Source organism: Neopsephotus bourkii, unplaced genomic scaffold (genome assembly GCF_033783945.1).
Source record: "Neopsephotus bourkii isolate Nb327-2 ecotype Australia unplaced genomic scaffold, CSIRO-AGI_Nbou_v1 NB_1572, whole genome shotgun sequence".
Lineage (NCBI taxonomy): Eukaryota > Metazoa > Chordata > Aves > Psittaciformes > Psittacidae > Neopsephotus > Neopsephotus bourkii.
Genome location: NW_026902048.1, coordinates 3,818,284 through 3,841,045, shown reverse-complemented (window position 1 = coordinate 3,841,045; position 22,762 = coordinate 3,818,284). Strand labels below are relative to the sequence as shown.

The 22,762-nt window shown below is 37.7% G+C and overlaps 1 long non-coding RNA gene across 3 annotated transcripts in view; it reads left to right on the top strand.

Moving 5' to 3' along the window:
- The window catches only part of LOC133221884 (uncharacterized), a 291,029-nt gene that overhangs the window by 4,242 nt on the left and 264,025 nt on the right, over positions 1-22,762 (top strand). Inside the window, exon 3 of one of the 3 annotated variants that reach the window (XR_009728089.1) lies at positions 9,267-9,354. The exons of the other annotated variants lie outside the window; for them this stretch is intronic. This is a non-coding gene — a long non-coding RNA (uncharacterized LOC133221884). Of the gene's footprint in view, positions 1-9,266; positions 9,355-22,762 lie in introns of those variants that run through there. 3 annotated transcript variants of the gene reach the window in all.

Here is a 22,762-nt window from a genome sequence, read left to right as displayed (position 1 = left end):
GTCTGAATTTTGATTCAAATAAGATATTCACAGAATATCAAATAGGCTTATGCTGCTCTTGTTAAGTGCCTTGTAGCCTCTCTATATTGCTGCAGTACTAATTACACTGTACTTTTTAGAGGTGATTAAACAGGTATCTGGTAATGAGATTCAACTGTAAACTACTGCAGAAAAATGGGCAGGTAATTAGAACTCTGTTCTCACCTCAGTTCAACAACATGAGCAAACACACCTTTCCTAGAGGTCACTCTGGGACAGTGCTAAACAGCAGTTATTTGTGTATGCAGTGTGTGTGATGCTGAGCTGCCTGGATTTGCTGTACAAAGCAGCAGTCAGCTTTAATTTTCAAGAGGCATATGCACAGAGGTATAGGAACAATGAATAAAATATGGTTTTGGAAAGTTGCTTTGCAGGTTCTTGTTGGTCCAAATCTTAAATTCACATGATTGGCAGCTATATGGCAGGTAATCTATATACACACTGATGTTGTCAGTACTAAAGAGTAATCAATAATCACTGAATTCGATAATAATAGATAGCCTCTTGGGTCCCTGTAGTGGCAGCAGTTAATACTAGCTCTCTAAAGAAGCTTTTCCATATTCTCTGTGCTTTCTGGGAAAGAGAAGTTAGTGAGCCAGACAAGAATTTCATAAAAAGAATTTATCAGGTTCATATCATTCATGTATTTTTTAATATTATTTTTTCCTTGAACTATTCAGTGTTGAGGGCTGTTAAAATGATCAGGTGTAGCAAGAATAAATTACTTGTGAGCACTCTTAAGGCTCTTACCCATTCTTGTGACTGCACATCAGCATGTTAGACCCACCTAGATCCAATCCTGTTCTTAGAGATTCATCACAGGGGGAAGTTAGGGTGGGGTTGGCATTGGCTTACCAGCAAACTGGTACTCACACATGTGAATAAAATGGCATGCTTAATTTCTAAAATAGAGGCATTTTGTCCTTGAAACAGTTACTTATGTTTGAGAAACATTGTTCTAAGTAGTATTGGGTTTTCCAAACACCTCTGGAATAGGTATCCTGATTCCATTAAAGGTTAATAGGCTTTGTATGCCTAAACCCCTTGGAGCCCTCTGAAAATCCTACTTGTAGGACATGGCATTATTGGTTTAAGCCATTCAAGACCACTTTACTCATTTGCTAGAAGGACCCTACAGATTTCTTTGATCTCTTCCTGAGAAGTTCCCAGTGGTTTTGAAGGTATAACTGCTTGTTTAGGAAGCAGAAAGCTGCCACACACACTGTGTTTAACCATCATAGCATGTAACTGTTGTGATGTTGTGAAGAAACTACATCTAAACCTGTAGCTGATAGTTGGAGGCCAGGTAGCACCTTTACAATAATCTAATAATGTCCAGCCACTTTAGTTTTGTAGTCTGTTCTGTCTCTGCTTATTTCATCGTCCAGGACTATGACCTCAGGAACATGAAAGATTACTAGGCTAAAATTAAAACATGTAAGAAACTTGTTAAATGTTGTCAGGGTTTATAGTTTAAAACTACTGTGTTATTACATATTGGAACAGCACAAAAGGTAACTCGTGCAAAGGTTTTAACCTCTGGCCCCTTCTATACCAATTAAAGTATAATATATAATGAATTTTTAATCTCATATAATTAAACACACTATTAATTTTGTAAAACTAGAAAGGCTTTTTAACCTGTATTAATCTTCCTTTTTGAAGAAAATAAGTGTGTTTCCTGCAAGTTGCATTGTTTCTTTTTAGTTAAAGGGAAGAATTAAATTTGTTTATACAAGTTCGTAAAATATTTTCCTCTGTCTTTTCTCTTAGGTTAAATATCAAAAGCAAGTTGTTTGAGGTTTTTTTTTCTTATTAAAAAAAGCATTGTTGAATATCGTAGTGTCCTCAGGGTAAGGTAATAGACTACACAGATTTAATTAATCAAGAATATATTTATACTGTAAAATGTCTAATATATCATTAAATCCTTTCCTCCTTTGCCACACAGAATCTCTGCTCAGAAGGTATTAAGATCTTAATAAGACTTATTCATTAATAATTTTAATGAAAATTCTTGTTGTTGCTGTATATATTTATGTATGTATACACACAGACACATTGCTTGTAAGCATTGTAATTTTTCGAGAGTTAAATAGCAGTATTTCCAGTGGCCATTATCAGAATATGCCCTTATGGGATGGAAACAGTATTGTAATATGAGACTGCTGATAAAATGTCTGGGAATGGTATAAGGAAATGTCTGTAGCCTAGTAATTGCTTTCTTTAAAAGTTAAACAAAACTGTGTGGCTGGAAAAGATTCTATGAATTTCGGGGAAGATGCACATAATAACTAATACTCAATGCATTAAAGGCTCTGACGTTAGTGTAAAATAGATAATTTGGACTCATTACTGATGACATCTTGGTGTGTATCATCTCTGTGGCCTTGGTAGCATCAGGCTTAAAGCAAAGGAAGCACATTTCTGTTTTGCCATGGGTAAGCGTTGTCTTCAGTGCTCAAGAGTGCCACTGCTAATACAGTGGAACAGAACGTGGGTGGAAGGACTTCAGAGTTTCTTAATGCAAACTACAAATTAATGCCCTAGCTTGCTTTGGCCAGTGCCTACATGTGGTTATGCAAAAATAAAGAAAATGGTGTCATACTTATATCTATGGCATTTTAATCCCCACTTTTTCCACCCAGAAAATACCAGGGTAATACCCAGAGACATTTTTAGTAACATGCTAAAAGCTGTTCCTAGAAATATTACCCACATTTCAGAATAGGCATCATGCTTGAAGAGTAGTGTGATATTTTGGTAATGTTCTTGCCTTTCTATTTGAAACGAAAGACAGCATAAAGCATCAGAAAACTTAGGTTACCAAAGGAAGAGGATCTTTGGCTTTTATTGGTACATTCACTAGACTGTCAAATGATGATGGATAGCAAGCAACTAAGATAAATTAGCATCCTGTCAGCCCTGAATAGCCGGGCAAACAGCTTTCATCCATAGCAATACAACTTCCCTGTGAGTATATGGTGCAACTGTGTAATCCATTTGGAGAAACCAAGTAATTTCTGTGATGCTTCCTGGTACAGACAACAGCTATAGGGTCTCATCACAAGAGTTTACTGATAGTACTAAAATCCTAATTCTTGATGGAACCGATGTTTTTGAGATTTGTGCTGAGGTTTGTTATTACAGAACTGGTGTTATAGAACGATAGAAGGACAAGGTGATAAAACATCCATTGTTTGCAAGTTAAGTAGGAACCATGAAACTGTTGAATGGATGTACCTTCAATATATAGAAAGCACAACTGGAACTAGTGCATTTTTCAGGTGAAAAAGCAAGGTACTCGTGCTTTCTGTATGCATGTTTGGTTAAAAAAATTAGTATTTTTCAAAGGCTTTTGGCATAACATTATTTTGTCAGTTCTAAACTTGGTGGCATACAAAAGCAATTGGAAGGATTGTCTTTGTCCAGCGGTCAGCTTTGGGAAGACTGCTGAAGGAATCTAAGGGACCAATTTAGCATTGTCCCTTCTGTGTGTAAAGTGAGTAGTCTCTTTATCCATCTGCCAGCTTATGGGCCTGGTCATAACTTCCACAGGGGTCAGTAAAATAATTGGGCAAAGGCAGAATGAAATATGTATTGTTCTGTGGGTAGTACAAAGCTCCTAACTCAACCATCAGCATGTTGCCTCATACGGCCTTATTCCACTTGGAGTCTTGTTTCCTGGGAGCAGTTCTTAGATGGTAGAATATCTGCATGTAATTAAGAAACAGAAAGTACGGCTTACAAAAAAAGTCTTGTGTTCATGACACTCAAACCTAGCATAAGCTTATTTAAAGTGAGCATAGACACTGGAAAACATGGAAGCTAAAATAATCAAAACCAAAATAGGACAATGGAAAGAGAGGGAATTCAGTAATATAAGTTAAAAAGATTCTGCACTGGGCAAATTTTCCCCAGATTACCTGCCTCTAATATTAAATTACTGTTTTCTGGCAGGATCATCTGCAAAACTCTGATTTTGTTTCTTCGTCTGTTCATAGTCTGATAATTGAGGCTGAATTCCCTTGTCTTTAATATGCCATATATTCTCCACCTGGCAAAGGACTCAGACAGATACAGATAAATACCCTGTAGACATACAGACAGAGAAACTGCTGTAATTGCTTTCATAATGACTCTCACACATCAAAGGAAGGCAAATAATGGTATTTAACACTGTTTCCATTCTTTAGCTGAAACCTAATTTTATAGAGTTATTGTCAGGCAGCACAGTGAATGTACAAGTGCAACTGTCATAGTCTACTCATATTAATTAGCTGCCCACAAGAGGTCCAGGATAGTAATGGCAAAGTTCTCCTCATTTCAGATGGTCTGATATTCAGACAGAACCGTAAGTACAATAGCTTGATTAACATAGTTGCTTAGATCAGGTTTTCCCTAGGAGTATGTCAATTGGCATTTTGAAGAATCAATTAATTAGCACTCCAAATAATCCATTCTTGGGTTAATGAAAGTATTTTGTACAGCTGAAAAAACTTACACGAAATAAAATCCAAGCCTTTCCAAAGTGCCAAGGTGGAAGACTTGTGATTTGGAGAATGCTGTTTACTCCATGGCCAACTTCATAATAAAAAGTTGTTAAAAGAAATTCAGTTGACCAGAATTTATCCAACAGTTGAACTGGTTTTGATTTGTTTATTTATTTTCCAGCAGAAAAGGGTATCCAGGGCATATAACAGTGGAACAGAAATTAGAATTTTGCTATGCAGTGATATGATTAAAATACAAGGTTAATCAGGGCAACCAAATATCAACAGTTTGCCTAATGTTACTTACCACTTACAGAAATTAGATCTTGAAGATAGTTTAGTTGATTTAGATTCTGCAAAGCTATACTCATAGAAACAGTCAGTCAAAACCCATGTGATTACTTTCACTGAATTTTTGTTGATAGCCCAGAAGGCTTTGAAATTAATGGAAGCGTCTACCCAAGCCAAATTCTTCATGTTAGGGAACTTTCAGAAATAAGCCTTAACTTCCAAATCCCCTGGCAGTGAGATTTGAGTCCTGTACAGATGAAAATTGGGAACAGGGGGAAGACTTTTAATTGCAGCTGTAAAAACATAGCATGTCTTAAAAGACACTTGACTTTACTTACAAGATTTTGTTGTGTTTAAAACTCTTAAAAGTACTAAAAATTATGACTTTCTGCCACATACTTTTTTTTTCTTTTAAGCCAGTTTTTCATGTTTTGTTCTTGATGTTCTTATTAGTGATGTGCCAAGGTAGAGTACTTACATGAAAATGCAGCTTGTTTTCTGTCAGCTGGCTATATGTAAATCCAGACTCAGCCCACATCAGGCATCATGGATTCTGAAATTCAGAGTATATTGCCACACTAAAAAGTGTGGTAATTTCAGGATGCCATTAAGTATCGTTCTGTAAAATATTGGAGTGTAAATACCAGAACTTTAAGCTAATACTAGAAATAGTCCAGTTGGAGCTAAGCAATAACTTAAACTCCTAGAAAAAACTAGAGTCTTTCACCTAGGCAAGAGCCAAAGTATGAGAAAAATAAGGTGCTTCTGTATTTGAGGATAATATTGTTAGGCTCAGTTTCAGTCCATTTCTGTTTCAAGGCCTCATACTCTTGGGTGAATTTCATTTGAAATCAATGGTGACTGCATGGAAAAAATGTAGAAGTGAAATTCCAATGGACTTACTTATCCTTTGTCAATGGAGTATATTCTATCGTATCTTCTGGTCTTAACAGATTTTCAACTTGGATAGTTGCTCCAAAGCTTGGTTAGGCTTCACAGTTTGCTAAACAGTGTTTTATGATGTATTCTATTAATCTAGCTCATTTAATCACACTGAAAGAGAATGTCATTTGGCTTCATCACTTCATATCAAAACCCCTGAAATACCACTAGATAAAGCCCTGTATTCAAAAGAACAGAGAACTTGCAGTGCTGCAGTGACCCGAGGTAGACAAAGAGGGGGGGCCCTGTGGAAAAAGGTAATAGACTGGCCCTGAGTTGAGCTGGATTAACTTCTGATCTGCAAGAGCTCTGTGTGTGTCACTGTACCTCAGCTTCCCATATTTAAAATGAGAATAAAGCTTTCTGGGTTTTTTTTTTTTGTCTGTTTAAAGCCTGGTATCTTCTACAAGGGCAATTCTTACTGCAGATACCTAGAATACCTTGTATATGTTTATCTTGTGATTCAGATGCATGTGTTGAGGCTCAGTTAATTTTACCAAGGGAAAGGACACTGGTATGCTTTAAATAATTCACCTTTATGCTAAATAAAATGAAATACTATGTAATTTTCTTTATACATTCACTTCCCTTTCCATGAATGGATTTTGGAAGCTAAGTCATGCTGTACAACTAATTGAAAATAGAATTATAAACAGTAAAATAAGTCTGAGTATTTGCAACGCATATTTCCTGTGTTGGAAATAAAGTTTGTTTTCTAGCTTTCTAGAAAGACTGTTGCATTCCTGATGTTCTGAATCTTCCTTTTACTATAGCCAGCGTTTAGGAAACTGGTTTGGGTCTATTTATTCCACATTTGTAGGTCCCTTTTTTTCAAATGCCTAACTTCAGAGTTAGTTGTCAGAGCTTATTATGGACTTCTGCCAGAAGTGAGATCTTCCTTATTTTGCTAATCAGCTTCCTCCATATCTGCATGCTCATTTTCTGATATCTGATGAGGCGACAAGGTCATTGGACGTACAAGTACTTATTTAAAAACCGACATGAGAGTGGGATAGAGGTTAGTTGGGTCTATCAGAGCTGTCAATCAATTAATGAAAATTATTGAGCAAGGACACTGTGGGGGAAGCGAACAGAAGGAATGAAAATGACCATGGAGATGCAACATAGGGAAAATGACAGAACTGACTAAATGTGCTCACGTGAGTACTAAAACCAGACATGCTCACAGAGCAAATGAAAGACAGCACTGGGAGATGCTAGGGCCAGAATATATGCCATTAAATGGACCAAAAGACTGGCAGGTTATTTCAGCCTTTTGTCCAAAAGCACACTGAATGCTGCATTTGCTAAGTAAAGAATAAAGTTGAGCAGTCCCCAATGCATTGTGAATGGCTTTTGTTAAGATTCTGCAGCCTCACTGCAGATTTGTAGCATATAAAAAAATTCAGTGTCTAGGGCTAGGCTAGAGTTTGCTGTTGTGGGCTGGAATTTGAAATTAGTTGAGGGGGTATAGAACAGATTCCTACCTGTAAATAAACTGCAGATATAAATAGCAAAATAGGGCAGCACTGACAGAGCCTCACAAAAGCTCACTTAAAAGCTGCACTATCACTACAGTACATGGTGTACTGGCACAAGACAAGAGTATACTGTTTATCAGTACAAAAAAGAAATAATTTATAACTTGATCCTTGGGGGGAAAATGGAGAAATAAAAAATAGGCAAAAAAAGAAATGAGAGGAGAAAAATTGCCAATATGTTTGTGTGAATGAAAGATAGTGAGGGCGAAAAATGAAAAGAGAGCGAAGTCAGAAGCAGGGAGATACTGACACCAAATCTCTGCAAAGCATTCAAAATTCTCCAGCTGCCATGCTTTTAATTTGCTACCATTCTAATTAAAATGCAAATTAAATTTATAATTAGCATCAGCGCTTTCTAAAGAAACCTCCTTGTGTGCAGCACAAACATATGGGACGATGGTATAGTGTAAAGTTTGTAAAAACAGAAGGAGAGACACAAATGGAAGGACAAAAATGTTGCTACCAAGTAAGTTTCAGAGTAGGAGGGGGCAGGGGAGCAAATGGGGAGACACAGTGGATTTTAAGGAATGGAATTGGGTAAGTGTCCCAGTGTAACAAAGAGATTGCTGAATATGAAAGATCTGTCCGGGAGTTACTTTTTGTTGAATCAGGTGTCAGAGGTCATGCTGCATGTCATTGGTGTTGTATAGAGCATGCCAAAAAGGCATAAAGGGTCACAGCTTTTAATCAAAAAGTCTATGACCAAAAATGAACCGCTGCTTGCTTCCAGATAATTAATTTAAAAATTGATGGGAAACAAAGTACTAAAATCACATCATGATTTGAGAGCATACATGATCTTAAAGCTCACCACTTCCCATGTGAGAATCAAACCAGAAAAGCTGGAGTCAGTGACACGAAACATGCAGAGTCTTTGTACCTTCACGTATCTCTGTAAATCTGGTGAAATTTCATTGTAGGAGATTTTATTTTCTTATTAATTTATTATGGCTGGTGTGGAAAAAAAGTTGGAAGCAACTAGAAAATATTCAAACACTTTGATGTTGAAATGAATTGCTCTGGTTAAATGTGTGTCAGCGTTTTCATAACTGTGTCTTAGCAGGGAAAACCAGTTGTGTTCATTTGTATTTGCCATTGTGCCTTTAAGATTTGCATGTAAACCTTGTACCATCAATACCTTTGCAGCACCCAATCAGCAGGGAAAATGGTGTCATGTGATACACCAGACAAATCACCACTGAGACACTGTCCCAAATTAAAGTGTTAATCAGAACAAACTGTGGCACACACACTGCGTTTTGTGACTATTTTTATTATTATTCCATTTGTAGAAAGCTCGTGGCTATTTCATGTAGCAAAAGCAGCTGCATAAATCTGATAAATGATTTGTTGCAAATTTTGCCTTCATCTCTATTAAGAATGCAGTTGGGTGCTGGTGCTTTTCTGTTGCTACTTTCACTGTGTATTGAGCAGCTAATGTGGTATTAAAGGCTTGATAAAACTACTAAGGACAAAATTGGCTTCATTCGAATATTGTTTGGTTGTAGGGGTGTCTTTGAGTTCTTGGGGAAAGGGAGGGGAAGAAGTCTAATCTCAAAAGCAGTAGTGTGTTTATTTCCCCACTAAGGATCCTTGAAAAAGCTTGAGTGCTTTTAATATTCTGGTAACTCAGCTGTATTTATTAGCCAGGCTTTCCATCAGATATTTCAGAATTTGAATGCACCAGGAATGAATATTTCGTAGCTGTGTGTTAAATTGTTACAGAACTGATGCAAAGCAGGACTGCAGGAATATTTTTACAAGTCATAAAGTCAATTAAAAAATGATAAGCCTATAATGTTGTCATTGTGATAGTACAAAAATGCATTTTGCATATGCTGTCTTGGGCATGCAGACAAATTGTGACAAACAAAATTTCCTGCTGAAATTCTCTAGAATTTGGACAGGAAATTTGTTTGGTTTATCTTTAGGGGCATGAGAAAGATGTGCTCTCTTCCAGTGTCCAAGGTGGTATGTGCTGGCTGTGGTCTCTCGGCATTGCTGCACTGAATTCCACTACATTTTAGGTTCTTTATCTTTTAATAAAGTTAAGAAACCACACTTACCCCCCCTTTTTTAATCAATATTTAATAGAATTCCTAAGAATAACTGAATGTACATGTCAGTTGAAGTATGCCTTTGTTCTGTGATATAATGTATATCCTATGAGCAAACGTGTGGCAGCTCCATTTTTTTTGTTATCCAACATTGGTTCAATTTTTGAAAGTTCTAAACACTTGCAACTCCAACCGACTTCACTGGAAGTCTTATTGATTAGCTCTGAAAGTCTGGCTGTGGATTCCACTGTCCATATGGATGATATCGTTCTGTCCTGTTCCATATCAACATATGTCTATCAAAAGTGCTAAGGAATTGTGATCAACCAAAATAAGGGGGAGGGTAGTGAGTAGAATAGTGATGAAAGAATAAATCGTAGTGGTCTGAAGTTTCTAGAAGGAAAACTTATTTAGGATTTCATGGAATACATAGAATATATGGAAGCTTGAACATGTTGTAAATGCAGATTGTCTTAAGCCTGGTTTTCAGAAATGGGCAACTCAGTGCCATGTTACAGCTTTTTGGGGGTACTGTATGTATGTGTCAGCATTACTATTAGTCTGCAGAGTCTGGAAAATGCATTCTTTATTTGAGCTGCTGCTCCTGTATGTAGCGCTAGCCCAGATGACTACAGGAGAGCTGCTTGCCTGAAAGGCTGAAGTTAGGTATTTGGAAGGTACTGCAGATTTAGCCAATCTAGATTTGTCTGAGCGTGGGGCCTGAAGCCAGGATTGTGAGCATCTGCCCTTTAACCTAATGTAAGCAATTGTTTGAGACACTTAGAGGCAAAGTTTCCTTTCGTTCTGTGAGCATCAGAGATGGGGAAAAAGCCTTTAGAGAGAAGCTCTGCATACATAAGAGGTGAATTGTGGAAATACTTTCTTTTTGACTGGGGATCTAACTTCAGGTAAGTGGAATCCAAAACACAACACTTCAGCAGTCCGCAAAATTGTAAGTTAACAAAACCCTACGCTTTGGAATTAACTTTTGCCCACATTGTAAAGCTTTGAAAACAGATTTTAAAATAACTCATTGGTTTTATAGAAGCTGACAACATCAAATTGAAGTGTTTTCTAGCAGCAAAATAGTTCTACCAGCACCATGATTTGCAAAGCATTGTCTTCTGCACAGAATCTGAGTTCCAGGCATTTGAGAAGGGAGGCAGTGAGCCTAAATAAAGTCTTCTGTTCTCCAGACAAAGGGTGAAAACCGAAAAGGTATAAAAGGATTGCTTTGTGTAATTTTTAATTGTTGTCCTTTTCTTATTCAGTAAATGAAGTCACCTTTGTAGTGGTTTCATGAACCGCTGGGTAATCAAAATTATTATGCTGCCACCTGTTGTCCGTTAATTATTCTGAGAAGATACTCATAAATCATAACACTGGACAATAAATCAAACTGTCAGGACCCAGGTCAAAGGTGATGCATGAAAAGTTATAGGTCACCAACAGGGTGTGAAAGATCAGGGTTGTGGAGCATCACTCATTGTCAAGTAATGTTGGGAGAAGTGCCACTGGAACAAAAGAAAACCTAAAGTACAGAAGAATTCAGGCCCAAAGATAGGCTCCAAGCTCATGCACAAAAGGAATCAAATTGACATGTCATTACACTGCAGATCTGACAACCAGCAAGATTGTCTAGCAATGCCCTGACTCAAATACTTTTGTCTTGACTGATCGTTGGTGCAAGTCAAGGCTTCTTTTGAAATGTTTCATGTATCTGGGCCAGATTCTGCTCCTGCAAGAAGTCAGTGAGTCTCTTGGCCTCTACGTATTTGGAATTTAAAGCAGTGTTAACTTTTTCTGCACTCGCTGAAGAAACATGAGAGAGACTGTATTTGCCTGGGCTGAAATTCATGAGCCTCTTCTCAAGTCAAAGTTATTTGGTATCCAGGGTTTATTTTCCTTGGGATGAATTAATACCCTGGCAGAAAAGTAATTCCAGTGTTACAAAAAAGTTCTTATTCCAACCTGTACTCAGGCCTACATAAGTCTTTGAAAAGGCATAAGCAGATGTGCTACATCTGTCTTTTCTTAAGCCAAGGTAGTGGGCTTCACATTGGTTCTGACTATTGCAGTCTCAACAGCAGAAGTACTGTCAGGGTCACCTCTCCTGCTGGATCTGTTCTCATGTCAGGAGATTGGCTTTCTGTGAAAAGATAAAGGAATGCAAACCTTGTGATGTAGTTTCCCTGAACTAATTCTTTTCCTGCCCTTTCGTCCTATTCCTCCAGCCCTGGGCAGTTGGCTGTTCCCAGTGTTACGGGTTATATAGATGCACCTCAGAATGAAGCAGCTGAGACTAAGCAGTGAGTGCACTTGCTCTGCACCTTCTCTCTTTTCGCCACAGGTTTCAGCAGGTGTTTGCAATGCCCAGATCCATCAGCTTAAACCTGTGCTGGTTCAGCATTACCAGCAGCAGGGAGAAAGTGCATTTCCTCCTTCTAAGCAGAGGTGGGATGCCATTATGAGGTTCAGGTCTGTCTGCACTTTCCTAGTTCAGAAGTGGAGATCAGGTCTTCCTGGGGGGAAGGTAGTATTGAAGGACTTTGACTCAGATTCTGGAACAATGGGTGAGTTCAGTCTTCTCTTTTTGTATTAAAAGTAAAAGGTTTCAGCAAAGGTGCATAGCGTGCTGATATGCTCTGTTCTATGGTTTGTGTCTGCTCTTAAAAACTTCAGCTCATATCCTTCAACTTACATTAAATTGCATGTATTTAAAATAGAGTAATTACTTGAAAGCAAATGTGCACTGACAGAAAATCACTGATTTAAAACCTGGCTGGAGGTAAATTGTTTCTGATGTGAAAGAAGTGACTTTAGGAAATAAAAGAAGTGCTGTCTGCTGTTAACTTACTGTTAGGGTCATCTGCTGTAGGTTTTGCAGCTAATGGGCAAGCAACTTCAATTTAAAAACATGATTTATTTCCATAAAGCATTATGAGTTGGGTTTGTTTTGGCTGGGTTGTTTTTGCTCAGGTAATTTGGATTTTGTGGTATTTAATAAAGAAATTAAAATTAATTCAAGCCCAATAACACTGTTAACTTCAGCTCTCACTTGGTGTTGATCTATCTCCCTATGAGCTCAGACCTGGATGAATTTCTTCCTTCTCACTCTGTGGAGGTCACTAAAGAATTGAGGCATGGGTCTCTCCTAACTAGAGAAAAACTTGCTTGTAAATTAGAAGCAATTGAGGTTTTGATTAGATGTATTCATTTCCCTTTGGTCCTGGTTCCTGAACATTTGCATAAGTGGAGTTCAAAGAAATAGCCGTGAGCATTATTTTTTACAGTTTTTATAAACCTTTTAGAAAGATGCAGAATTCATTGATGAGGAATAAATTTATGATGTAGAACTTTAGTACAGTTAAAATCACTTGGGGCTCTCACTTAATGTTTCACCCTGGATTTCTATTTGTGGGTAAGAGTAAGTTAAAATATTGTATAAGGAGCAACTATTTTCTTTCCTTTTGAAACATAAGAAGTTTGAGTTCATGATGGATGCTATAAAAACAGTCACTGGTTGTTATATTAGATGCACACTGGTGATGGAAAGCAGTGTTAAACTCAAAAAGGAAACTTTATTTGCATTGAAGGAGGGAGATTTGTTTTCTGTTCAGGGAAATAGGCTTGTGACTTAACAGTACTTGTGACTTAACAGCTACAAATGTTTTCTTGCTCAGTACCTGCCATGGACATTCTGAGGAAAAACTGATGTTGTGTAACAGCTAGCAAATTTATTTGAAGATCTGTAATTAGAGTGAATTGTTAAAATCTATGATATGTACGTAGGTGTTCCACAAATCGGGGAACTTAAACAGTGCTCAATATGTTCTTTATAACAGTTTTACTAATTACGTTAATGTCTTGAAGAGCCAAGCACTGTATGTACACAGGAACTACCCAAAAGGTGTCAGTCTGTAAGGCGCATTGATTGCCGCTTTTGCAGATGTCTTACTTTCTTCACTGTTGTACTTGATTTCCTAATAATCTTCTATGTATAAAATGGGTCTGGCTGTGGAAGTTTCCTACAAGCCTAATTGTTGTAACAGTATGTAAAATATCTCGTAAAAATTATCTTTGTCTTCTACTGAGTGGAAACATCACTGAAATGGGTGTTTCTTCTTAGTTTATCACTTTGGCAGGATCCTGAATATTATCTAACGGAATTTCATTGCGTCACTATTTAACATGCAATATGCAGGAGAGCAGCCAGTGAATAATGTAGCACATGTAGGAACTCCACTCTCTGATCATAGATGTAAAACTCTGCAGAAAACATTCTAGGCAGCTTTGCAGGAGGCAAGAACGAAACCTCTTTTAATGAGGGTCTGGAAGAGGCTGGACCAGACCCCAAAATGTTTGCAACGTATCAGGCACATACAGATTCACTGTATTCCTGTGTTTCGTTAACATCATCGCAGTGGTGCCTCTCAGCCTGTGAACCTCTCCCCACGTAGATTTCCCAGGGTGCATAGGCCCACAAAATAAACCCTACAATTATTCTCTGTATCTTTTGGTTTTGAGCAATTATCATATGAATGTGTGAACTCTGTGCAGAGAATGAGAAAACTGAGTGCATGTCCATGGTCATCAAAATAGTTACGAACTTTCTATTCCAAAAGTGAGATTTCACTTCTTGCATGTTACAGGGTTATTTTCCTTGTGATTCTTATGGATAATTATCTTTTTTTCTTATTTGCAGTTATAGTGATGAACAATTTAGCCATCTACTCCCATTTCACATAAAAAGCAATTTCTGGCAATTCACTGAAGGTCAGTGAATAATACCTAATGCTTTGATTTGAAACACTAACCTGACCCCAGAACTTTTTACAGAATCAGGCTGTAAGTGCTCAAGTAGTGTTCCCATGACACTTGGACTCCATCAGGAAAAAAACCCAGCTATACTTTGGATTAGTTGTATCATTCTGGGGGTACAATTTGCTATCAAAAGGGATTGAAATTAAAACTTTGCAGAAGTTGTTAGCAAAATGACATTAAATTTTGATAGAGAGGCGATGAGGCAGAACATTTTGCATGTTTGCAAAGTAAGTTTCATTTTGATGCGTTTGGCATTACGGATTATATTAATTAACTTAACAGCAAGTGTGAAGATTATTTATGATGCATTAAAAATGATTGCATCTTAATTGCTTCTCTGTAAGAACAAGAAAGTTGAATTTCAGGTTGTGGAGAACTCCAGTTAGTCTTTTCTCTGGCTTTTAGCTGTTGTGCTTTAGAGGCAAAGTAATTGAAATAAAACTAACCCGTAGTACTGAAAATGGTTGCTGCTTGTTTTTGAGCAGTTTAGGCTGATGACACTCATCTGGTTTGTTCTGCTAAGTCTGTTACTTCATTAATACTCCATTATTTACCTGATTTCGAGAATCACTTGGGTAGAGAAGATCTTGCAATCAAACTCAAGAAATGAGTTCCTTCATGGAAGTTAGTTCCTTTGTGAGTGCATCACTCAGTTATGACCAGTGAATGTAGTTTTTAGAAATGTGATTCTGCATCAAAATGTTGATGAACTCAGTTTCTTTAAGAGTATGTTTACCTTTATACAACGAACTGTTGTATAAGATGCAGCTTTTTGATGTTCTGTTATAGCATCTGTTACATGAAGGTGAAAGTACCTTCTTTTTTGCACATGAAAAATTAGTTAATTTTGTTTTCAGCTCCTCTAACAAAAACTTACTTCTTCACTTATCATAAAGCAGATGCTATCTTAGACCTAAAGTGAGAAAGATTGGTACCCTAAGCACTGGCTTGCCAGCAGAGGTGCTTCAAATTGTGATTATTATAACCACAAAAAGCACGTTTGTTGATACCTTTTTATCCTTAATACATTTAAAATTGTGTAGTTGATAGCATAGTTGGTATGAGAGCATGTGTAATATCTGTTTGATAAGTGTCTTCTCACACCCTGAGGTCTGCTACAGGCAATTTGCATTATACAATGAGAGAAATCAGCTGGAGAGGGTTTATTGTTTTGTATAATAGAAAGGAGTGTGAAAATATTCCAGCCTTGCAGATGGTGTTGCTTGTTAGCCCTGAACATACACATGCAGAAATGTTGTTTCCCCTTATAATGTAAGGTCTCCCTTTCTTTGCCTCATACAATCTGTTTATAAAGGGAAATCCATAGCGTGGTTGTATTGGAATCACTTGTTCTTGAAAGTAATAGGGTAAAGTCCTTCTTGAACTTTGACATGCCGGATAGTTTAGAGATGATGGAGAACAAATGCTTCCTTCTCTTCACTGTTGTCTGAATACAGAGCCCTAGGTGTCTATACTAACAGCTGCTTTCCTAAAAAGTGAAAGGATAAAGCTCAGCTCTTCCACATAGAAGTAAAGAAAGCCTGATTTGGTAAAACTTTAACTTTATAGACAGAGGTGGATCAATGCAGACATTTGTCTAAAATCTGGCATACTTAAGTTTCAAGAGTGCCAGAAAGTTGGAAGATGCTGAGTAGTGAATGTATTGTGGGACAGTCAAAGACCATATGAAGTATTCCCAGCATATTCAAGGCTTGTGAGGTGGAAGGGCTCCTTTTGACTTTCATGCCCTTTGGTTTAGATCCTAAAACCTGTATTTTGCTGAAGTTGGAAACTGAACTATGGCTTTCATCAGTCTCTCAGCAGCAGCCAGTAAGAACTTAAAGTGCTTAGCTTTAGTAATTGAGGACACCACACTGAGGAAAGACTCCTCTATGTTCAAAATCATATGTATCCAAGACTAGAACAGTCAGGTCTCATGCCTCAGCTTTAAAAGAGGAGAGTTATGAACCTCCTTTTACGACCAGCTGCAAGGTGCTGCAGCTGCTATTGGAGGCATTTCACTTGGAAGGTCTACATAAATCCAAGTTACTTTGGTATTGCAGGAGGCAGCAGGCAAAGGTGACTTACTGTCTGGTGATTTGCTTTGAATGGCACTCTAAATGGTGCACGGCCAATTGCTTTCTTGTACCAGTGCTCATGACTTTTGCCCAAGGTATTAGTTATTCCTGGAAATTGTAAGTGGCAAAACAGTCAGTTGCATAAAATGACAGAAATTGAGGATGTTTGATTATTTTTTCCCAGTTAAGCAGTTGTTTTCATATTGTTATGATAATTGACAGTATTCAGAACTTAACCTGAGTTCACAGTACTGTCATTTGCAAATTGGTCCCAAGTCTGTGCCCATAAAAAGTGTCCTCAGGAATCTCACTGGGACTGAGCATGACTGTAATCTCTTTACACTGCTGTTCTCTGGCCTTTTCTCCTTATTCAGTGAAAGGAGTTTTTTGCAGATGTGGGTGCATGCATCTGTAAATTCCACAATCAGTAACTGGAGGTGGAAAGACATGGTAGGAATAAGCATAATAAAATAAATAAGAGAAAGAATCTTCCTTTCTTCATGGTCCTCTAGGTCTTAAGTGTGCTCTGCTGAGTATCGCTTGCTCGTCAAAACCTGCCATAACACAAGGTATTAAAAGGAATCAGTCTTGCAGTACATGCAAATTGAAATGAGATACAGATTTCTAGAAGAGGTAAGCAAAGGAAAAACTCCAAATGGTGGTGCCCTTAATAAACTCAGACATTGAAGAAATAATATTACAGAATTACAGCTACTCAATATTAATTGCATTATAATATTGTCTGAAATATAGACTTATTTTGAAAACAGTAGCAAGAAGGACCATATGTGACTCCCAGATACATCACAGAATTGTGCATATAGTTATCTAATTTGTCTCTTTTATAAAGCTGTGTTTGATGGGTGGTGCTGTGAATTGTTTATGTCAATTAAGAACAGCTCAAGAGACTGGAGTGTTGAGGGTATCAGGCACTTACACTGTAGAAATAAAAGTGCTGCTCGTGAGAGGCTTTTGGCCTTTCATTATACCTGTCAAACCATCTTCTTTTTTTTCTCTGCTTTGCATGATGCTGATAGCTTTATACCAGGCACTTCCACATCCTTTCTCAAGTCCAGCTTCTGATATTTTGGAATTGCTTTCTACGGTGTCAGTGTCCATCCCCTTTCCCCATCTTACCCTTGTTTTATTTGGTTTCATCTATGGGCACATCTCTTCTGGGTTCCTCTTGTTGGGTAATGAAGTTCCTCATTTTATTCACTGAAGATTTTACATGTTAAATGAGCATTTGTTGATTACTGCTTCAGAAATAAGGCTGTAGTTGCAGCAGCTTTTGTACAAATTTAACTCCTGTTCCATCTTTTGGCATTCTGAGTGAAAGCACTATAAGCAAATCTGGGAAATTGAGTACCTAATTCTTGTAGAATTTATAACTCTACAGAAATCCCTAATGTCTTTTAATAGTTGAGGGCTGAGGTGACAATACAGCAAGGAAGGAGCTGCTCCGCCACAAAACACTGTGCACATGTCATGGTGCTTTTCATGTAGGTGTCTGGATGACTTCAGTGATGGAAGCAGGAGGTGGAGCTAGGCAGGCTTAAATCTGTTCTCAAATAGCTGTATATTCCTCATGGAAAAGTCACTCTGCTTAATAACCTCCAATGCTGGTGGTTCATCAAGACATTGATTTTAAAGCTTTATTGATTGTTTATAAAACATTGCACAGCTACTTTTCAAGCTATTTAAGTGATTTGTTTGTCCCATATATTTTACAGTGATGAGACTACTGAAAATCCCTGTGCAGATTCACTCAGACCATTACACATTATTAGTTTTTCTCTTGCAAAATTTCCCCTCCTCCAGGGATTGTCAGTGTGAAGCACCTTGCTATTGCAAGGTCTTATACGGTGTGTTTGTTTTATACATGCTCATAACAGGATAATTATATTGCTACCTGAAACACTTTGGCATGTGAGCTGAAAGAGGGCTCTGTGTAATAGTGATTGATAGTTTGAGCTTAAAAATTGTTATGGTGCATTAGAAGTGTACCAACGTTTATTACTTTTTACAAGGCTACAGACATTTAGATTACAGTCCAGGCCTCCAGAGCTATCACACATCTGCAGACTGAAGCAAGCACAGTGGGTGCTTTCCCCTTCTTTGTCTTGCGTTTCTCTTTTCATATGTTTTTACTGGGTGGAATGGCCAGTTTAAGAGGCAGCTTATTCTTTAGTTTTAATAGCCACCAGTTAGCTATAAACAATAAAACAAGGCGGAAAGTCTCCAAAGTTCCAGTTCTAAAAAGAAATCTATAGGGACTTTAAAACTCTTAAGTCTCGATGTTCAAATCCAGTACGTAGCGTGAAAAGGTTCCATCAGGATTCCTCCCTCCACATCCTCCCCTGATACTGGCATAAAAACCAGGACAGACTTTAGTTTGCTGATGGTTTTGGGCTTTTTTTTTTTTTTTTTTTACATCTGTAGGTTGTACTTCAAAGCTTTTTTTTTTATTATTTTCTAATTGTGAATGACAGCTGATACGCTGCTGTGTTCAGATGACATAAAGTTTGGGACTTGGTGATGCTGGGCACATGTGTGCCTGAGTTTCACAATCCCAGACTCTCCTGTGTATCCTGGAATAGGGAATTAAGGTAATGAATCCAGCTGATGACTGTGAAAAATGACATCAGCTATTGAAGCAAATAAAATAGGTTCTTTTGCAGTATAAATACATAAATTCTGCTTCACAAAAAGTAATCCTCTTCTGCCACTGTTATGCTTAATTTTTCCCCTTTCCTTTTTGTCCCTATTGTGCTCAATAGAATGGTTAAAATTTGATTTTTTTTACTTTGTACTATGCTCTTTCCTAAGCTTTATTAAAATAGAAAGTGATGCTGCACATAACATTTTGTGGGAGAAATACTGTATGGTAAAACCAGAATAATTTGCTTGCAAACTTTCAGTCACTAATGCAGTCTGTGTGGCACTTTATAATACTTACACATTCCACAGTCCCAGCTATCTGCAGGTTAGACCTATGGGATACACTTCAGAAAAGTTACATAAACAACTCTGAACCCTCAGCTGAGAAAATGTATACTTTGAACATGTTGAAACTATCCATATTAAGTCAGTTTAGCACTTTGATTAAAGAGTTTAATCAATCACCATCCTAAGCTGTTTATTAATCACTTTATCAAGCAGTTGATGCATTGCTGGTTTTAATAGAATCCATTTATTTTGATTTCTACCTACTTCATCTTTCCAAAGGGCTTTCTGAATCAGCTGTGATAAAAAAAGAGGGGGAGGAGAAAAAAAAAAAAGCTTGGTTGCATCTAAACACTGGAAGGTAAGAGCTCAGACCTCCCTTGCACATACTTCATTATCAACATTCTGCACTGACTTAACCAATTTATTAAGGGTAAAAAAAAACAGCAACCCTGCTTGGAGTGAGTCTTTTGGTGAACCACACGGTTTAGCTCAGATAAACAGAGGCCATTCGTTTGCTTTCACACCTGACAACCTCATGATATACGATCCTAATAAGATTAATCTCCTCCCTCCCCCCATACACACTTTTGTTTTGTTTAGTGGCTGACTTCGTGATCTTCTCTCATTCCCCTCATTGGGTACTTTTAATGCCTTTGGTTTCGGTTGGTGGTTAGAAGTAAAACAAACAAATAATCAATCCACCACCCCACTCACAGGCACTTTCTCATTCCAGGGGAACAAGATTAATATAACAAGAGATACAAAGTAAGCAAGGGAATATCTGTTACAAAGCAGAATGTGTATAGAACAAATTCCTCTTTTATGCAGTTTGCCTTGAAAAGCATTAAGCACATGGGCAATCTGTGTCATCAAATCCATACTTTGTAAATTGTGCGGAAGAGAAACAAACAAGCCCTGAGCAAACAAAAGCATCAAATGAGAAATCCACAACTTGGGCCACAGCTGACTTCTATTTTACTGCCTTTTGGGAGGTTTCACTTAACTCTTGCTGTGTATGATCTCTGAACTTCAGAAATCTAGGGGGAAGTAATCTAAGGGGTTTGCCTGATTTGCTTTCAGTAGGAAGCATTAATGCATGGTTTTGAAATGCATTAGCACCTACGCACACTTTCTATTTTGAGTATATTTGAGTTTTATCAGCTTCATGCTGACATCACCAAACCCCAGAGTTCATAAATATTGTCCCGTAAAGGTGATGGGGATCCTTGGAAATAGGAATTCTTTGGCAAGAATGTAAAAATATCTGTTTTTCAAAATTCTGGTGTCTTATGTCCCATATTCAATACAAGGATACAGCAGAGTCAGAATTCTTATAATGCATTTTAAACTCCCATGCAGATTCTGTCCTACATCCATTATTAATACAGCTTAATGATATTAATTGAGGAGTATGTATTCTTTCTGTGGGAAACCAAGTCTCCCTTCTTGAAATGAGCTGATAATATATTACTTTGTATATGTACAGGCATGTTTACACAGGGGGTTGTTCCTGTCCTAGTCATGAGTTACAGGAACTTTTAAAACCTCTCTTATAAAACTAAATCTGCTGAAGTGAAATATAGTAGGCACTGATGAGAATTATCCTGATGAGAATAAATTCGTTCTTCATGGATAAGACATTGCTAAAAACCTTTAAAGGCTTGGTGTTAGCTATAAAGTAACAGCAATATAACCCGAACCTATGATATGCTGGAAGTAAGCTGGAGAGATGTCCAAACTCTGACCTGTGGCATCATCAGATCACTGTTAGAGCTCTGGTCTGAAGCAAGATCCAACTGGCTACTGAGTGCGACAGTGCGGCCACCAAGCTGCTGAGCAGCACTTCCAGAAATATTAATTACGGCTGTAAACAGTGCTGCAAAATTAGGGATATTGCAGCCTCCCTGGGCATTGGATCGGCAGCCCAGCTGTGAAAATCACTTCCAGTCAGCTATCAATTGAGATGGAATGGCCATACAGCTGAATTGCAGTGTTTCCAAAAATGTTAATTAAGAACGGGCTACTGCTGCGAAGCGGCAGCTTTGTAGCACTTTTGAAGCTGTACTGCAGTTGCTGTGAAGTATCGTGGCATTGCACTGGTAGAGCAGCTTATAGCCCTCTTCCTCTTGCATCACCCACAGAAATAGTACTGCTGCTGAACTGGAATCAGAGGACCTGGCTCAAGGTCTTAATCAGCAATTTGGACATTAATCTTAATTCCATAAGTGTCTTCCATTTTTTTTGGTGGTTCACCCCCTGCTTGTATGGGCAGTACTGTTTAACCGCATGCAGCTCCTGCTTAGAGAAAACGAGACATTGCGTAAGGACTGACATTCATAAAGACTAAGTTGGATCACTGAGATTTTATCCTAGGCTTACCCTTTGTTTTGAGTCCCCAGTTCTTCACTAGTCCACTGATAAGAATTTAGTCTGTGAGAAACTAATTTCAGTTAAAGCACTGAATTGCTGTTGGGGTATAGGAATGTATCTGAACCTCTTCTAAAAGCAGAAATCAGTTCAGCAGAACCGTCTGTCCATGTTCCTGAGCAAAACAACTTTATTTTTAATGTTTTGAAATAGAGGCCATAAATAAACTGAGACACTAAATAAATATTTAAGATGGTTACGGTAAGAAACATGTAAGTGTACATTCAAACAACCTTGTTTACAAATACAAGTCTTTGAAGAAGTTGTTAATGACTGTGTTGAAGTACCAATGAGACTTTTACATTTGAAACGTGACTTGCCAAGTACAGTAACTACTCTCTGAAAACACTTCAGCAAGTCATGATTTTCACCTAATGCATCTGGGGATGTGTTAAGTCGTATTTATTGAGAGATGGTAATGAAAAAAAGTCAGAAGCAAGTGTTTCAGGTCTTTTCATGCTTTGATTCTACCTGCTATATGCCTTGAGAAGTCATTTCTCATCTCTATGCCTTTCCTCTTGTCTGCCACTTCTACCTTGACAGAACTTGTTCGGGGCAAGGAATTTCTCACTGCGTATTCAGTAACTTATTGCACTTAACATAATGTGGTGGAAAATATGGCTAAGGTAGGGCTGCATTGTAAATGCTTTTTTTTATATTTCACTCTGCATCAGTTAATCACTGAAATATCGAAGTGTTTTAGTTTGGTGCAGTGATAACATTGTACCTGTCGTCTTCCTAATTTTATCTGTTTGGCTCCAAAGAATTAACACAGATATTTGACATTCACTGAGAGTCAGAATAAAACCAAGAAGGCAAACTAGCCACAGTAATCCTGGACAGCAAAAAAAGGCACTTTTTTCACCATTTGTTCTGACCAGAAAAGAGTATGTCAGTGAACCTTTGGGGAATGTCGTGAAATGAAATTTCCCTGAAAAACTGCTGATAGTTGCAGTTGAATGCAGCCAGAGCAAGCCCATTGCAAGGTCTCTGGGGTGGTATAGGATTATGGTTTTTTGGTTTTTTTTTTTTTGTCTTGCTCTTTTCACTTCTGGACAAGACTGTATGTAATTCTTTGCACAAGTCTAACAGGGCTTACATGCAACAGATGGTAAAGGTAG